The following is a 16,340-nucleotide window of genomic DNA, read 5'->3' as shown; positions in this document are numbered from 1 at the left end:
GTTTACTGAGACCTACTATGTATTAGGTCTATACATTTTCACATCTGACAGCCACCTGATGAGGTTTCTGTTTTCTCCAGTTTGACTAAGGAGGACACAAGGGACCAGAACAGGTCACACTCCAACATCCAAGGCTACATGTTAGATCACACGGGGAGCTTAACAAATACTAATGTTGGCCAGGTTCCGTGGCTTATGCCTCTAATCCTAGCACTTTGGGAGGCCGAGGCGGGTGAATCATGAGATCAACAGATCGAGACCATCCTGACCAACATGGTGAAACTCCATCTCTACTAAAAATACAAAAATTAGTTGGGTGTGGTGGCATGTGCCTATAGTCCCAGCTACTAGGGAGGCTGCGGCAGAGGTTGCAATGAGCTGAGATTGTGCCACTGCATTCCGGCCTGGTGACAGAGCGACACTCCATCTAAAAAAAAAAAAAACTATTGTCTGAGTTTGTACCCCAAAGATTCTGATGCAGTTGTTCTAGGGTGCAGGCTGGCCTCAGGATGTTTTTAACCTGGTGGTTCTAATGTACAGCCACGTTTGACAACCACTGACCTAGTATCTTTATTCATTCAATCATTCACTTAATGAATATTTACTGAGCAAGTGCTGGGTGCTAGAAACTATGCTATGTCCCTTGCACACATTATGCCACATTCTCACAATTTTACAAGGTAGGCATTGTGTCTATCCAGATGAGAAAAGGGGGGCTTGGAGAGATAAATGACTTTGTTAAGTTAAAGCCAAATTAGGGATTTTCAACTCAGGTCCGTATTGTACTCAAACACCTACTCTTTCCATCACATCTTGCCAATTTCCCAAATGATATGTCCATCAGGACTCTTAACCATAAGCAACAGAAATTGCCTCTAGTTGCCATGGCAGAAGAAAATATGTGGAAAACATACTGGACATGATTTCATTGTAATTGCATCAGAGATGCATCAGGGTACAGTGTCATGATGTCTGCAGCTACATCACAAATGATTCGGCAAAAAATTAAAAAAAGAAAAATGTGTGTAATTATACATTAAAATTGGGGAGAAATGACATATAAGAAAAGGTCATACTCAAAGAAAGAGAAAAGCTGTTGGGTAGCTCACAAAACTGGTGAGAAGGCAGGAGAAACAGCTAGAACAAAGGGAGGTGGTCTCTGGCACAACAACCCCAGAAGCTAGAGGTTACAGTGACTCTAGAAAGACTGCTCCCACCCACATTACAAAAAACAGGTACACGAGGCTCACAGAGTGAGCGAAGGCCACACGCCCACTCTCTGACCTCAAGGGAGCTGGGAAAGGGCGCCCAGGCTTCCTTAGCTCCTACAGAAGTGGGCTCTGCCTCCCACCAAGACTCATGTGGTGAGGAATCCCCCCAAGCAGGGAGAGGTCAGCCACAGGATCAGCTGACAGCCACTACAAGTGTGAAAATGGTTACTGGGTTTTCTACTGCTCAGCCTTGTAGAGTCTAAGCCACTAAGATAGGAGGTCAGAGGTGTGACACCACTAGGCACACCAAAAACATTTTAGGATAAGCCTTTGACAAGTGATAGGATCAAACCCCACCCCAAATTGCTCCCATCAGTAGTACTGCTCCCTGCCCACATCAACAGAACTACTCAAGAGACAGTAAAGCACTTGGAAAATGGTGGGCTCAATTTTCTACAATAGTACTATTGAGAATTTCCTTCTTAGCAGCCATTTACTTACCAAAAGTTATCTCTTGGTAGCAAAGCTGAGTTTTTCCAAAGAGCCTTTTTCAATTTCTTCTCATGTCTTAGATGGAGTTAATTTCCTTTATTCTGAGTGTCAGGAGCCAGTTTGAAAATAAAAGAACTTGGGCTGGGTGCAGTGGCTCACACCTGTAATCCCAGCACTTTGGGAAGCTGAGGCAGGTAGATCACGAGGTCAAGAGTTCAAGACCAGCCTGGCCAACATGGTGAAACCCCATCTCTACTAAAAATACAAAAATTAGCTAGGTGTGGTGGCGGGCACCTGTAATCCCAGCTACTCGGGAGGCTGAGGCAGGAGAATCACTTGAACCTGGGAAGCGGAGGTGCAGTGAGCTAAGTCACACCACTGCACTCCAGCCTGGGTAACAGAGCAAGACTCCATTCCCACCCCACGGCCAAAAAAAAAAAGGAAATAAATAAGAAAATAAGAGAAATTTATTTTTCCACTCAGAAAAAAAAAGACTTTGTTACACAGTCTTGGCCAAGGAAATACTTGTTTGTGTTGAGAATTTAGAAGCTTCAGTAGTGGAAAGGTCACTGAATTTGGAGTCTGAAGACCAGAATTGTAGTCCCAGCTCTGCCACTAGCTGACTGGGGGGCACTTTTGGAAATAGTAATGATGAAAATGATGATGATGGGGGGGTGGTGATAGTGACAATAACGATGACAGTGGTGGTGGTGGTGGCGATAATGATGACAATGCTGCTGCTGATGATGATATGACAATGTAGCCAGCAACTGTTTAGCAGAAGCTTTACATCAGGCACCATGGTAGAGGGCTTGGATTGCCTTAGCTCATTTAATGCTCACAAAACCATTTGGAATTGCTGTTATTGCCCCTTCTTCTAGATGAGGATGGTGAAGCATGGAGGGATTAAACAAATTATCCAGTCACATAGTCAGGACTCAAACCTAAGCTTTCAACTAGCACCTTGCCTCCTTTCATAACCCTATTGACATTTCTAGACCCTGGCTTCTTCATGTGTAATACAAGGAATTAGATCAGAGGGTTTCTATCGAGAGTGCATGACAGTATCGCCTGAAAAGGTACTTAAAACTACAGATGCCCTGAACCTGTCTAGACCTACTAAATCAGAATGCTGCAGAGGGTAAGGCTCCAGGACATGTATTTTTTGTTAAGTCTGGATGGGCCCAGGCAACTATATTTTTAAGTTCCTTCCCAAGTGATTCTGATGACCCCAGTGAGAACCAGTGAACCAACATACTGACACTGGTCCCTTCTATCTCCTCTGGTTTTCATCTGCATGTGCCAGCGTGTTTCCTGGAACACTAATCCTTAACATGGTTCATGACCAGAGGTTCCTGGGGTGATTCAGTTGTAGAAATGACATCTGCCTTTTCTCCATTGTGGAGATTCCCAGCGCTGCCTGAGGCTACTTCATGAGGAGGGGTGACCCGAGAGTGGTGATGCCAAGCCCCACCTGCTACTCTGCTTGACTCAGCCTCACAGAGATGCTGTCAGTGTGAACTGAGGACCATGGCTGCTGAGCTCTTCCACCCAGTCCTCTCATGAAGTCACCTCTCCACTGTCCCTCTGCCAGGCCACTGCAATGAGTTTTCTCCAGTCTCCTCCTGCAACTCCAGCTTATGCTGCCTCCCTCAGGCCATTGCCTCCTTCCACCAGTCTGGCTTGGAGGAACTGGGACAAGGATGAAGGAAGAGGGATTCATCCTTCTCGTTGCCACTCTATCCCAAGCCCAACCTCTTTTTTTTTTTTTTTTTTTTTTTTTTGAGACAAAGTCTCACTCTGTTGCCCAGGCTGAAGTGCAGTGGCACGATCTCAGCTCACTGCAATCTCCACCTCCCAGGTTCAAGTGATTATCGTGCCTCAGCCTCCCAAGTACCTAGGATTACAGGCACTAGCCACCACATCTGGCTAATTTTTGTATTTTTAGTAGAGATGGGGTTTCACCACGTTGGCCAGGCTGGTCTCAAACTCCTGACCTCAAGTCATCCGCCCACCTCGGCCTCCCAAAGTGCTGGGATTATAGGTGTGAACCACAGCACCTGTCCCCGACCTCTTAATTCTCAAATTTTACTGAAGCATGGGATTAACCAAAGTAAAGAATCTCACAGAGAAGGCATCTGGTAGTGTCTAAGGCCTAGACTCCAGACTCATTGCCAGGAACCTTTTTTTTTTTTTTTTTTTTAACGGAGACAGGGTCTCTGGCCAATTATTTGTGGGGTTGTTGTTGTTGTTGTTGTTGTTGTTCTTGTTTTGGTAGAGATGGGGTTTCACCATGTTGCCCCGGCTGGTCTTGAACTATTAGGCTCAGGCAACTCACTGGCCTCAGGCTCCCAAAAAACTAGAATTACAGGATTACATGGCCCCTATGCTTGGGGGCTTAGAATTGTGTTTCTGGTTTATACATATGATCCAGCAATCCCACTCCTGAATATATAACCAAAAATAATCAAAGCAGTATTTCAAGAAGGTATTTGTACCTGTTTACCTCAGCATTATTCACAATAGCCCAGAGGTGCAGGCAACCCAGATGTCTGTCAATGGATGTATGAAGAAAATGTGGCATGTGCACATGAGGGAATATTTGCAGCCTTGAAAAAGAAGAAAATCCTGTCACATGCTACATCTGAATGAACCTCAAGGACATCAGGCATTATACTAAGAAAAATAAGTCATAGTCACAAAAGGTCAAATACTATGTGAATCTACTCATATTGTAACAAAGCAGCTTAGCAGCTTAGCCTCAAACTGTTTTAAAACTGTTTTTTCTTTTCTCCTTTCCTTCTTCCCCACCAAACTCAAGATACAATTTTGAGACAAACTGCATATGTGTTTCCCTTCTTCTTGAAATACAGCCTTGGGATGTGCTGTGACTCTCTAATTCCCTTTTTTTCCCCCCATACTGTGCTCCCATGCCTTGTGCACATTTATTTACCTAGATGCGTGTTGCTTAACACCATACTCACACTGTACTCACTTATCTGGTCATATATTTCCTTAGAACCTTCAGGGGTCAGATCCTGATAGGGATCAAACATCTCCTGAATTATCTCTCCAACAAAAGGTTGCTTTAAGGCACCCACTCACAGCTAAAAAATGACTACAGGATTAACTGCAGTTCATTTATAACCTGGTAGGATCCACAATGGTACCAGCTCCTTCGCCAAATGGAATAATAATTCGAGATGATCCACTGGAGTAAGTTGCACCACTTAACACCTCCTAGTACCCACCCCCAACATGCCTCTTGTGCATTCTAAGCCCTTTCTTTAAAAACTCCTGCATTCCCTCCACAAACTGAAGAGTGAAATTGCTTTCTGTTCTTCCCCTTGCTAGCACATAAAAATCTTGTTCTCTCTCTCTTTTTTTTTTTTATCACAACTTGTTACTATTTCAACTTATTTCTGCAAGTGGTGGGCAGCCGAACCCTTTTACTGATTACAATATAAAACATATTGTGGAGACAATAGGCTTCTAGCTCCTTAAAGGTTCACTAGAAATCACTGACATGAGGCACATTGATTAATAAGAGAAAAGGCATACAGATTTATTTAACACACATACACAAGAGCCTTAAGAATGAAGATCCAACTTCCCAGTGAGTTACAGAAACTTTTATACTATTTTTGAGGTTACAGAAAAATGAGAGCTTAGGTTCTGGTAAAACAGGCTATTGGAGGGAAAGAAGAGGCTTGGCTAGCAAAGGTGGCCTTGTTATGTAAGTGAAGCCTCCCTCAGAAAGAATAGACAGTATATTAGTCTGTTCTCACTCTGCTATGAAAAAATATCCAACACTGTGTGATTTATAAAGAAAAGATTAATTGACTCACAGTTCAGCATGGTGGGGGAAGCCTCAGGAAATTTACAACATAGTGGAAGGCATCTCTTCACAGAGCAGCAGGATAGAGAATGAGTGCCAGCAGGGAAAATGACAGATGCTTATAAAACCATCAGATCTCATGAGAACTCACTCACTATCAGAAGAACAGGATGGGAGAAACTGCCCCCATGATTCAATTACCTCCCACCAGGTCCTTCCCATGACACATGGAGGTTATGGGAACTACAATTCAAGATGAGATTTGGGTAGGGACACAACCAAACCACAGCATTCCATCCTGGCACCTCCCAAATTTCATGTCCTCACATTTCAAAACACAATTATGCCTTTCCAACATTACCCCAAAGTCTTAGTTCATTCCAGCATTAACCCAAAAGTTCAAGTCCAAAGTCTCATCTGAGACAAGACAAGTGCTTTCTGCCCATGAACCTGTAAAATCGAAAGCAAGTTAGTTAAAGTCTTAGATACAATGGGGATACAGGCATTGGGTAAATGCACCCATTTTAAATGGGAGAAATTGGCCCAAACAAAGGGGCTATAGGCCCCATGCAAGTCCAAAATCCAATAAGGCAGTCATTAAACCTTAAAGTTCCAAAAGGATCTCCTTTGACTAAATGTCTTATATCCAGGTCATGCTGATGCAACAAGTGGGCTCCCATGGCCTTGGGCAGCTCCACCCCTGTAGTTTTGCAGGGTACAGCCCCTCTCCCAGCTGCTTTCACTGGCTGGCATTGAGTGCCTGCAGCTTTTCCGGGTGCACAATGCAAGCTGTCGGTGAGTCTACCATTCTGGGTTCTGGAGGGTGGTGACCCTCTTCTCACAGCTCCACTAGACAGTTCCCCAGTGGTGATGCTATGTGGGGGCTCCAACCCTACATTTCTCTTCCATGCTGCCTTAGCAGAGGTTCTCAATGAGGGTTCTGCCTGTGCAGCAGACTTCTGCCTGAACATAAGCGTTTTTCCATACATCCTCTGAAATCTAGGCAGAGGGTCCCAAAACTCAATCCTTGACTTCTGTGCACCCACAGGCCCAACACCACAAGTAAACTTTGAAGGTTTGGGGCTTGCGCCCTCTGGAGCAATGGCCTGAGCTGTATATTGGCCCCTTTTAGCCATGGCTGGGATGCAGGGCACCAAGTTCCAAGACTGCTCAAAGCAGCAGGGCCCTGGGCCCAGCCCACTGAACCATTTTTTCCTCCTAGGCCTCCAGATCTGTGATGGGAAGGGGTACCATGAAGACCTCTGACATGCCCTGGAGACATTTTCTCCATTGTCTTGGCAATTAAAATTTGGCTCCTCATTACTTATGCAAATTTCTGCAGCAGGCCTGAATTTCTCCTCAGAAAATAGGTTTGCTATTCTATCACATCATCAGGCTACAAATTTTCCAAACTTTTATGCTTTGCTTCCCTTTTAAACATAAGTTCCAATTCTAAACCATATATTTGTGAATGCATAAAACTGAATGCTTTTAAGAGAATCCAAGTCACCTCTTGAATGCTTTGCTGCTTAGAAATTTCTTTTACCAGATGCCCTAAATCATAACTCTCAAGCTCAAAGTTCCACAGACCTCTAGGGCAGGGGCAAAATGCCACCAATCTCTTTGCTAAATCATAGCAAGAGTCACCTTTATTCCAGTTCCCAACAACTTCCTCATCTCCATCTGAGACTGCCTCAGCCTGGACTTCATTGTCTGTATCACTATCAGCATTTTGTTCAAAGCCATTTGACAAGTGTCTAGGAAGTTCCAAACTTTCCCACATCTTCCTGTCTTCTTCTGAGCCCTCCAAACTCTGCCTGTTACCTAGTTTCCAAAGTCACTTCCACAGTTTCAGGTATCCTTATAGTAGCATCCCATTGCTTTGGTATCAATTTACTGTATTAGTCCATTGTCACACTGCTATGGAGAAATACCCAAGACTGGGTAATCTATAAAGAAAAGAGTTTTAATTGGCTCACAGTTCAACATAGCTGGGGAGGCCTCAAGAAACTTACAATCATGGCAGAAGGCACCTCTTCACAGGGTAACAGGAGAGAGAATGAGTGCCAGTAGGGGAAATGCCAGACACTTACAAAACCATCATATCTCGGTAGGGCGTGGTGGCTCACGCCTTTAATCCCAGCACTTTGGGAGGCTGAGGTGGGTGGATCATGAGGCCAGGAGATTGAGACCATCCTGGCTAACACGGTGAAACCCCACCTCTACTAAAAATACAAAAAATTAGCCAGGCGTGGTGGTGGGCACCTGTAGTCCCAGCTACTTGGGAGGCTGAGGCAGGAGAATGGTGTGAACCTGGGAGGCGGAGCTTGCCATGAGCGGAGATGGTGCCACTGCACTCCAACCTGGGCAACACAGTGAGACTCCATCTCAAAAAAAAAAAAAAACCCATCAGATGTCATGAGAACTCACTCACTATCATGAGAACAGCATGGGGGTAACTGCCCCCATGATTCAATTTCCTCCCACTGGGTCCTTCCTACGACACAGGGGGATTATGGGAACTACAATTCAAGATGAGATTTGGGTGGGGACACAGCCAAACCATATCAGATAATAAATGTTTGTTTTCAGATTGTTAAAGGTGTCAGACTCTCAATCTCTCCTGGGTCTGGGGAAAGGCATAGAAAGGGGAAGGGGCATGGATGCATTAATGAAGAGTCTCTACAGATGCAAATTTTCCCCCCTTAAGACAGCTTTGCAAAGCCACTTCTCTCAGGATGGCCAAGTGGCAGCCGTTTCAAAATACATCAAAGAAATATATTTTTGGAGTAAAATTGTAACTGCCCAATGTGTTATTCTTGCCCACTGCCAAGATAGAGCAAATTTATCAAGATAAAGAAATTGCAGTAGAGAAAGAGTTTAATCCATATAGAGCCAGCTAAACAGGAGACAAGAGTTTTGTTATTACTCAAATCAACCTTTCTGCAAATTTAGAGGCTAGGGTTTTTGTTTTTTGTTTTCTTGAGACAGAGTCTCACTCTGTCACCTAGGCCGGAGTGCAGTGGTGCGATCTCGGCTCACTGCAACCTCCACCTCCCAGGTTCAAGTGATTCTTCTGCTCAGCCTCCCGAGTAGCTGGGACTACAGGCACGTGCCACCACACCCAGCTACTTTTTGTATTTTTAGTAGAGACGGGGTTTCACCATATTGGCCAGGCTGGTCTTGAACTCCTGACCTCATGATCCGCCTGCCTCTGCCTCCCAAAGTGCTGGGATTAGAGGCATGAGCCGCTGCACTCAGCCGAGGCTAGGGTTTTTAAAGATAGTTTGGTGGGCAGGAAAGCTAGGAAGGGAAAATACTGATTGGTTGGGTAAGGGATAAAATCACAGGGAGTCAAAACTTTCCTCTTGCACTGAGTCAGTTTCTGGATAGGGGCCAGAAGACCCAATGGGTCAGTTTACTGTTCCAGGTGGCACCCTGATCCACTTGAATGCAGGGTCTGAAAAATACCTCAAACACTAATCTTAGGTTTTACAATAGTAATGTTATCCACATTAGCAATCGGAGGTTAGTGATCTTGTGGCCTCTGGCCTCGTGATCCCTGAGTTATAATTGCTAATCTTGTGGCTAATTTGTGAGTTTTACAAAAGCAGTTTGACCCCCAGGCAAGGAGGGGATTTGTTCTGGGGAGGAGCTATTACTATCTTTGTTTCAAAGTTAAACTATAAACTAAATTCCTTCCAAAGTTAGCTTGACCTATGCCCAGGAATGAACAAGGGCAGCTTTGAAGGTTAGAAGCAAGATGGATCAGTTAGGTTAGATCTCTTTCACTGTCATAATTTTCTCACTGTTATAATTTTTGCAAAGATGATTTCAAAGTATTTTCATTTCCTTCATGATAAAGTAGTTAAAATCATAGAAACAGAAAGTAGTAAGGTGGTTACCCAGGGCTTGGGGGAGGGGAGGCAGTGTCTAATGAGTATTGAGTTTCAGTGTTGCAAGATGAAAACGTTCTAGAGATCTGTTGTACAATAATGTGAATATACTCAACATTACTGAACTGTACACTTAAAAATGATTAAGATGATACATTTATTTTGTTAGATAATAAATTTAATGTTAGATGTTTTTACTATGATAAAAACAATTTTTTTTTCTTTGAGACAGAGTCTCGCTCTGTTGCCCAGTCTGGAGTGCAGTGGCACGATCTTGGCTAACTGCAAGCTCTGCCTCCTGGGCTCACACTATTCTCCTGCCTCAGCCTCCCAAGTAGCTGGGACTACAGGCGCCCACCTCCACTCCTGGCTAATTTTTTGCATTTTTAGTAGAGACAGGTTTTCACCGTGTTAGCCAGGATGGTCTCCATCTCCTGACCTCATGATCCGCCCGCCTCAGCCTCCCAAATTGCTGGGATTACAGGTGTGAGCCACCGCGCCGGGCCAATAAAAACAATTTTTTAAAGGGATCTGAGATCAAACTGAAAGTCATTGCTTTAAACCAACTGTATGTTGATGACACCCACATTTATATCTGCAGCAGCTCAAACTTCTCCCCTGCATGTGGACTCATGCAGCTTGGTCCGAGGCGTCCTAACCAGAGTGATTCCATCTTTAATAAAGCCAGGATAAAGCCAAACCTGCTGAGTTACATTTCCAGGGAGCTGGGCACCCTTGGTCACAAGATGTTCGTGGTTGAGGGAATTAGTTAATAGTGTTAACTAAATAAAGACCCAGAACTTATGGAAACGTCCCAATGCTTTAAGAACAAAAAGCATTTTTAGTTTAAGAACAGGTTTTGCTTTAAAGATAATAGTAACAGGAAAGTAACAATACTAATAGACTGTCACAAGCTGATCACAGGCCTTCGTGATACAGTACACTATTCTTAATAACTTATATAAGCCAGCACTACATTTAAGGTAGTGCATTCCTCCTCTTGCTTTCTGAGGACGCCCTACTCTGTAATTGAGTAGCCTCTAATAAACTTAACTTCAGTATACTCTGTGACTCGCCCTGAATTGTTTCCTGTGTAAGATCCAAGAACCCACTCTTGGGGTCTGGGACAAGACCCCTTTTCTGGTGATAACTTCTGCCTGCCAGACACCTCCACTTGGATGTCTAATCAGCATCTGAAATCTATGTCTAAAACCCAGCTCTTGACCTGCCCCCTACATACAACCCCACATCTGCTTCTACAGTCTTCACTATTTCTGATTTTGCTCATTCAATTCTTCCATTGGCCAAAAAGCTAGGAATCATCTTTGGTTCCTTTGTTTCTCTCAATGTTTATGACCAATTCATATTATGATCGAGTCTTCTCAGTTCTGCCTTTTAATCCAACCACTTCTCACCCCCATCTCTTCTGTGACCGACCACACTGACTCACCTGCAACTCTCATAGCTGGCTCCCTGCTTCTTCCTTTCCCCTACAATCTATTCTCCTCTGGCCACACTGGCCTCCTTGTGGCTCCTCAAACACACTAGGCCCAGGTCTTGACTCAGAGCCTTTGCGCTGGTTGTTCTTTCTGCCTAAAATTATTTCTCCAGTTATCCCCAAGGCTTGCTCCGTATCCACCTCACTATGTGGCCTTCCTCGTGGCATGACTGCCTCAGGGTAGTTAGACTTCTTATGTGAAAGTTCAAAGCTCCAACTACATCATTTTTCGTGACTCAGCCTTGGAAAACACACAGTGTCGCTTCTGCATTCCATATTGGTGGAAGCAGTCACCAGCGACTCAGAATCAAGGTGAGGGGAATTAGACTCTGCCTCTTGATGGGGGAGTGGCAAGGTCACATTGTGGAAAAACACATGGGATGGGAAATCATACTGTGACCATCTTTGGAAAATACAATCTGACACAGTTCACTCTTCCCAGTCTGCTTTTTGTAGCAGATTTCTATTTCAGATACCATTTCTGCCTAACAAATTATCCTGAAACTTAGCAGCTTAAAGCTATCATTGTATTTGTGTATTGCTCATGGATTTTGTGGGTCAGGAATACAGGAAGAGCTCAGCAGGGCACTTCCCACCTAGGATCACTCACACAGTTGCAGTCAGATGTCGGCTGAAGCTGCCATCATCTCATGGCTTGACTGGGTAGGACGTTCAAGATGGTGCAATCACACAGCTGGCAGATGACACTGGTGTCGGCTGGGAGCTCCACTGGGCTATAGATGTGGACTGTCCAGCAGGGATTTCTCAGTGAATCAGATTTCTTACATGGCATCTGGCTCCCACAGAGAACAATCCCGAGGGAACCAGGTGGAGACTGCACTGTCTATTCCCACCCAGCCTCAGAAGTTCCATAGCATCACTTTTGCTGCATTCTTTAGGTTACAAGCAATTCACAAAGGTCAGCCAAGATTCAAGGGGAGAAGACATAGAATCCTCCCACTCACTACCACTACCTCTGGGTGAGAGTAATGTCAAAGACATGCTTGTGAACATGTTTTAAAATTGCCATACTCACCTCCTTCAAGTTTGCTAAAATGTCACCTTCTCTCTCTCTCTCTTTTTTTTTTTTAGTTTTTGAACATTAAAAAAAAAAAAAAAAAAAAAACAGAGACAGGGTCTTGCTATGTTTCCTAGGCTGGTCTTGAACCCCTGAACTCAAATGATCCTCCCACCGAGGCCTCCCAAAATGCTAGGATTACAGGTGTGAGTCACCATACTCAGCCAAAATGTCACATTCTAAGAGAGACTTTTTCTTCCCACCCAACCCCCAATCCTAGCCTTGCAATTTCTTTTCTATGGTTTCTTTTTCCCCCATAGTATCTGTCACCTTCTAACTTAACATTTAAATTATCTCTTTATCATGCTTATTATCTCCCTCCTCTAGAATATAAGCTCCATGAGAACAAAGATTTTTGTCCATTCAGTCCACTGCTGTAGCCCAGGCATCTAAGCCAGGAGTCAGCAAATGGCCATATCTGACCTGCTGCTGGTTTTTGTCAATAAAGTTATGTTGAAACATGGCCATGTCCATTACCTATGTATTGTCTATGGCTGCTTTTGCACCATAATGACAGATGTAAGCAGTTGCAACTGAGACCATATGAGCCACAAAGTTTAAAATATTTACCTCTGGCTCTTTAATATAAATTTTGTCAACCCCTGATCTAGAATAATACCTGGAGTGTTCCATAAATATTTATTGAATGATAAACAGCTGTGATTTAACCAAATACAACTTTTCTATTACCAAACAGTTTCTATTCTTCAAACTCTGTTTTTAAGTATGAAACAGAAAATGGGCACAAAGAGGCCCATTTCAGTGCTTTTTTCCAAGATAAAGAAACATTTTGCCCAAAGGTGAATTGAAGTCCCCATCCCTTACTATCTTGTAACTGCCTCACAATTGTGAAATGGCAAATCTCCAGCTGCAATTGCTTCCTGGACTTCCTGGAAAAGGTTGCAACCAGGGGCTCATTTTTAAACATTTGGAGGTTCCCCAGAGTCCTGTGGTATAGGACTTCGTTTTTTGTCTTCATCCAGTCCCGTTTTCAAAACTTATCTGACCACAGAGTCTAATATTGTTCATGAAACAGTCTTTACTATCCCAGGGAACTACTTGACTTACAGAGAGAGTGACTGTGACATTACGCAATAGATATTTGGTCTGCATCCCCATTTCCTGGCATACAACTCCTAAAATTCTTGGAATCTTCCAAGTGCTATGTTTTTTGTATGCTAATGTTGACTTGTTAGTAGCACCGAATCTGTATGGGTCTGCAGCTACTCGATTCTGGCCTCCTCAAAGGAAAGAATTCAACTGAGGGGCATAAGGCAGAGGGTGAAACAGAGGCAAGTTTTAGAGAAGGAGTGAAAGGAAGTAAAATACACTTGGAAGAGGGCCAAGTGGGTGACCTGAGAGATCCAAGTGCCCCATCCGGCCCTGGACTTGGGGTTTTATACGTTGGCACGCGTCTGGGGTTTTGCATCTCTCTTCCTTTGATTTTTCCTTCGGGGCAGCCTGTCCTCCGTGCACTGGTCTGCCAGCACTTGGGAGGGGCCGCATGCGCAGTGTGTTAGGAAGTTGTACATGGGCTCACTTGAGACATTTTTCCCTTACCAGCTGAGTGTTCCCAGGTGAAGGTCATATACCAGTTAAACTCCACCATTTTGCCGCTTAGTGTGTATGCTTGAGCCCGTTTGCCCCAATTCCTGAGATCTTACTGGGAAGCCGCTGATCACCAGCTTCAGGTGTTTTCTGTCTGTTGGAGGACCGTCTAGTTGCCGGCTGCAACTAATTACTATTTTAGAGAGACAGTTTGACAACTGCCTGACCATCACCGGATAGTTGCCTGACATTCCTGGTGGGGAGGAGGGACCCTCGTGCCCTGCTCATGTCTGCCTAACTACCTACTCTAACATTTCCCTGCTCAAGAGTGCAAGACCCAATTCTTTGGGAAAATGGACGAAGATCAGTCTTCTGTAACTGCTTCCTGCTGCCAGAGGGGCAGTGGTGGTTGTTCTGTGGGTCTTGGCCTCTTGCTAGCTGTCAGAGCAGGGTGGCTCCATGGGCTGGAGTTGAGTTTCACTCAGCTCCTGCAGCATTTGGGAAGCTGAGTGAAGTCCATCTGCCAGTCCTCCCCAGTGTATGTGCCTCTCCTTGGGATTGCACTTATTAATGGAGGGGGCTTCTCTGCCAGGGGATTATTTATGGTGTACAAGGTGCAGGCTTGACAAATCTGTTGAATAGTTTTATTTAGTCCCTTCCATGCTTAATACCCATTTACAAATTTGCCCTAGTCTGTCCTTTCCAAGGCGACAGGAGTTGTGGAAACTCTTGATGACTTTCTTTGGGAGGCTTTAGGTAGAGAAACCCTCCCAACCTGTACCAACCACTGATTTCTTCTTTATACCCACGTTGGGTGACCCAATCTATTTCTTCCTTAGTGCACTGGAGAGGGGGCAGTTCATTGGTGGGAGAGGGGAGCAAGGCCCCCAAGAAGGTATTTTTTGAGACAGCTGCCTCTTTAGCTTTTTGGTCAGCTAACCATTTTCTTTATGCAGTTTCATCAAAACCCTTCTGGTGTCCTTTACAGTGCACTACTGCCACTTCCCAGGGCAAATGAACAACCTCTAGGAGCTCTAAGATTTGAGGCCCATACTTAATAGGAGTATCCCAAGCTGTTAGGTACCCCCCTTTCCTTTCAGATAGCCAAGTGGGCATGAGACACCAGAAAATCTGTATACACAGTTATTCTTTTTCTTTCCTTGGTTTTAGGGCTCTGGTTAGTGCGATGAGTTTGGCTAGTTGCACTGAGCTCCCCAGGAACAGAGCTTTAGCCTCCAGAACTGGGTGAAGGGACACTATAGTGTACCCTGCATATCTAGTTCCATTCCAGACGAAACTACTTTCATCTGAAAACCATATTTCGTCCGGATTATCTAGGGGCTGAGTCTTTGAGTCTTCCCAGCTGGCATAAATTTGGTTAAGTATCTCACAACATAAATGTGTTGAGTTGTAGTCTCCTTGTAGTGGCAGTAAGGAGGTTGGGTTAAGGGGGGAATACCACTCAACTGTTACCTGTGGATTTTCTAACAAGACTTGGTACTTTAGCAGCCTGTTATCAGTGTGCCATTGTGACACTTTTATGTTCAATAAGGAGCCTATTTGCTGGGATGTCAGGAGCCAGACTGACAGCCCCATGGTGATTTTAAGGGCCTCCTCAAGTAGGATGGCCACTGCAACAAGTGTGACCACACTTGCACTACTGGGTCTAGGTTGTTTAAAAAGCAACCTACTGGACATTTGATAGGCTCAATGGTTTGAATTAGAACTCCTAGGGCTACACCTTGCCTTTCAGTGACAAAAAGTTGAAATGGGTTGGTTAGTGTGAGTCGCCCAAGGTCTGGGGCTTGTGAGAGGGCAGTTTTTAGCTGTATAAAGTCTTGCTCCTGATCCTTTACCCAAAGAAGTGGGTCCCTATCAGTCCCTTCTTTTAGAGCCTGATGTAAGTCCCACCATGTCCCAGTATCCAAAGTCTGCAATATCCTGTGATACCTAGAAAGGCCTGATGCTGCTTTTGGGTGGCTGGGATAGGTATTTTAAGGATGGCCTGTATCCGTTCTGGGGAGAACTTATGTTCTCCAGTGGTCAGGATTATCCCCAAGTATTGGGCCTCTTGTCTTAGAAGCTGTGTCTTAGCCTTGGACACCTTGTACCCTCTGTCTGCCAGTAAATTTAGTGTCTGGACTAGATGTTGGATTCCCAGCTGTCTTGCAGGGGAGCAGATTAACAGGTCATCCATATGCTGTAGGAGCCATGTGCCCACCTCAAGAGTCAGGTCCTGCAAATCTCTAGCCAAGGCTTCCCCAAACAAGTGGGAACTATCTGTGAAACCTCGTGGAAGCACTCTCCAGGTGAGCTGTTGATGCCTTGCTTTCTCATTCTCCTACTCAAATGCAAATAAAATTGGGAAGATGAGTCTAGGGAGATACAAAAGAGTCTTTGAGATCTAAGACTGAAAACAACTGAGATCTGGAAGTACTTCTCCTAGAATTATTAATACATATGGGTTGGGGGCCATTGGGACTACTGCCTCATTTATGATTTGCAGGTCCTGGACTAACCTGTATTTGTCATTGCTCTTTTTTTTTTTTTTTTTTGAGACGGAGTTTTGCTCTTATTGCCCAGGCTGGAGTGTAATGGCGCAATCTTGGCTCACTGCAACCTCTGCCTCCCAGGTTCAAGTGATTCTCCTGCCTCAGCCTCCCGAGTAGCTGGGATTTAGGCATGCATCACCATGCCTGGCTATTTTCTTTTTCTTTTTTTTTTTTTTTTTTTTGTATTTTTAGTAGAGACGGGGTTTTTCCACATTGGCCAGGCTGGT

This window comes from Macaca mulatta, chromosome 2 (assembly GCF_049350105.2).
Source record: "Macaca mulatta isolate MMU2019108-1 chromosome 2, T2T-MMU8v2.0, whole genome shotgun sequence".
Lineage (NCBI taxonomy): Eukaryota > Metazoa > Chordata > Mammalia > Primates > Cercopithecidae > Macaca > Macaca mulatta.
This window is presented reverse-complemented; position numbering follows the sequence as displayed.